We start from the raw sequence: 3452 nt of genomic DNA on the forward strand, positions 1-3452 counted from the left end.
ACAAGGGCAGTATGCACAAGGCAATCTGTATGTCTGGATCTGAGTCTATCATCATTTTACCTTATCCTCGGAGGAGTTATCTTATTCTCGGGCTAGGAAACTTTCACAAAGCATGCTCTCTGTGGATTAATTGAACATCTCTCCAAAGACAGGAAAGTAGAGAGAATCCTTTCTGCTGCAAAATGAATTCAACTCTCCAAATTGACAATGCAGTTCCTTTCTGAGGCACTTAATTATTTACCAGATGATTGTAGTTTATAAGAAGATTCAAATTCAGGAACTGAAGGACTCCACCTCTGAGACCTTACTAAGCTTAATATTAGTTTAAATAACAGCAAATATAACAGCTAATGTCTCTTTTGGGCTATCCTGCTTGAAAAATGTATAATTTGATCAAATAAATTAGTTCCACTGAGCGTTATCTTTACAGTTGCTGAAGGGTAAGAAATAATACATATGAATATACTTTGTGAACTGTAAATTTCTATTAATATTTGAGAGCTTATTTTCATTCATAGTGCTATTGCAGTTTGTTTCTTTTTACTGAAGACTTTTTAAATGAATAATGAAAAAATGTGAATTAAGCAAGTTTTATTATTCCATATATATCAATTAAGATATTTTGAAAAACTGATAGGTAATAATATTATGTGTTTAATTTATTCCAAATTGGGGACATCATTGTATCTTTTAAAGAAATATGCTACATAGTAAATGCTTTACAATTTAAGGAATAATTCTCCCAAATTTAACTTTAAATTCATGTATAAGTGTTAATGAAATCTACATATGAACAAGAGGGCCTGATTTGGTAAAAAGACACAGAAAATGGCAATAATTGTAGAGCCTCTGGCTATCAAGTGTCACTGGATTCAGAGGGCAGCAGTTATAGGGAACATGATCCGAGTGTACAGTGGTTATCAGGGGAGCACTATCATATTTTGTGAAATGAAGAAAGAAGCCCAGGAGTTGTCACAGAATGTGGTCATAAGGCAGGATGCCCAGTCATTACACGGAGAAATTCCACAGAAGCAAAGGGAAATCACCCTGAAAGGTTTTAGAAATGGTAATTCTGGAGTTCTCTTTGCAACTAATGTTGCTGCACATAGGTTAGACATCCCCGAGGCTGCTTGTTCGAAGTTCTCCACCAAAGGACGTGGAGTCCTACATTCGTCATTCTGGGTGAACAGGTGGAGCTGGAAGGACCAGGGCTTGCATTTGCTTTTAGCAGAACAAGGAAGAATACTAGTTACCCTAAGGGGAGCAAAAACCGGGAATTAAATTTAAGCAAATAGGTGTTCCTTCTGCAGCAGAGATAATAAAAGCTTCTAGGGAAGATGTCATCAGGTTCTTGGACTCGGTGCCTGCCACTGTGATTGGTCACTTCAAGCAGTCAGCCAAGAAGCTGATTGAGGAGAAGGGAGCCTTGGAAGCCCTGGCAGCCACCCTAGCTCACATTTCCAGTGCCACGTCGGTAGACCAGCACTCCTTGAGCAAATGTGATGCGGGCTTTGTGACCGTGATCTTGCAGTGCTCAATGGAAATGTCAAACGTTAGTTATGCTTGGAAAGAACTTAAAGAGCAACTGGGTGAGGGTATTGATTCCAAAGTGAAGGGAATGGTCTTTCTCAAAGGAAAGCAGAGTGTTTGCTTTGATATTCCTACTGGATCAGTAAGTATAGGAAAAGTGGCATGATTCAAGGCCCTGGCAGATTTCTGTGGCCATGGAGCAACCAGAGCTAGAAGGACCACGGGAGCCACATTGCAACTTCCAAGGACAGCGGGAAGGCAATTGAGGCTTCAGGGGACAGATTGAGAGCAACCGAGGTAACAGGGTACAGCGGGAAAGAAGTAGGAGCTTCAGAGGACAGCGATCAGGAGGCAGCAACAAAAGAAACAGATTCCAAAACAAAGGCCAGAAGCAGAGTTTTAATAAAGCATTCAGACAGTACTTTGAAGTAGAGGCTTTATTTGGGAAAAACATAACCATGTTCAGCAACATGGAACTGAACACTGTTTTTCATACAAAGTTAAAAGCACATTGTATTTCCTTCCTGACCACTTACTTGCCCAGTCCCCACCTCTTCGAGAGAGATAAGCTTCATCTAAATTATTTCATATGATTGATGATTGTCATTTATAACTTTATTGTTACTTCTGTCTCGGGTATTCCTTTGGAAAAGGTGTATGGAGACCTTTGTTCAATACAGGAGACCCATGTTCAATCCCTGAGTCGGGAAGATCCCCTGGAGAAGGAAATGGCAATCCACCCCAGTATTCTTGCCTGGAGAATTCCATGAACAGAGGAGCCTGGCAGGCTACAGTCCATGGGATCTCAAAGAGTCAGACACGACTGAGGGACTATCAGTCACTCACATAAGAGTTAATCTCCAAGTACCCATATTTCCATTGTTTACGCATTTAAATGTATTTCAAATTTAAAAAAAAATTGTAAATGGCATTATATCAGTAGTTTTCATGCATTATGTATTATCAGTATCTCTGACTAGTTTGGTAGATAGATTTCTAGAAGTTTCTGAACGTATTGGACCAAAGTTATGGACTTGACACAAATTGACAAATTATTGTAAGAGAAGTTTGGGCTAATTTGTGCTCTAACAGGTAAATTGTTAGAATTCTCTCTATAGTACATGGTCCCACCATTAACATGTTTCCAAATATATTTCTAATTTGTCATGCAAAACAGTGTTTTATTGTTTCACGTAGCTTTTTTTTATACTAGAGCCACACTGTCCAAAACAGTAGCCACTGGCCGTATAATTTAAATTTAAATTAATTAAATTTAAATAAAATTAAAAATTCAGTTTCTCAGCTGCATGAGCCGCATTTCAAGTGTTCAATAACCATATCGTATTAGACAATACAGAACATCACAAAAGTTCCTGCTGCTAAAGAGGCTAGACTTTATGTTCTACATTAATTAATTATAACTATCCATTTTCAATTGCAAATGACAGACACAGACACATAACTAAGAATTGTTCAAAAAATAAAAATAAACTTCAAGAATGCATTAGTATATTATTTTAAACAACCCACCCCCTGCCTACCCTACACACATCAGTCAGCTCTTAAATCTTGTCTTTTTCTTATTTTTGCCCTGTTCTCCACTTGGGGCAAAGAGCATGGTTTGTGGTTTATCATGTTTGCATAGCTAGTTCTCCCATTGAAGTTTGGACTTGACTTATTTTAATCACCGAATTATAATTATAGGATAATTTTAAAGGTTTATTTAAAAAAAAAGTTTATATTATTCCATTTTTCCATGTGCAAAATAATTACATTCAGTGTATTCACATATCTTATAAAGATCACTGGAATATTTTTGTTTGTTCATTGTTTTTTTTACATTTTATAAATAAATACTGTCAAATTTATAGCTAGGTACTTTGCGTTTCTATTCTTTGTCTCAGTGTAGTTATTTAAAAAAA

The 3452-nt window shown here is 37.0% G+C and overlaps 1 pseudogene; it reads left to right on the forward strand.

Annotated features, from left to right (window-relative positions):
* Nucleotides 1–776: 776 nt before the first annotated feature.
* LOC129623852 (nucleolar RNA helicase 2-like) lies at nucleotides 777–2123 on the forward strand (annotated as a pseudogene).
* Nucleotides 2124–3452: the final 1329 nt, after the last annotated feature.

Source organism: Bubalus kerabau, chromosome 11, assembly GCF_029407905.1.
Source record: "Bubalus kerabau isolate K-KA32 ecotype Philippines breed swamp buffalo chromosome 11, PCC_UOA_SB_1v2, whole genome shotgun sequence".
In the NCBI taxonomy this organism is placed as follows: Eukaryota; Metazoa; Chordata; class Mammalia; order Artiodactyla; family Bovidae; genus Bubalus; species Bubalus kerabau.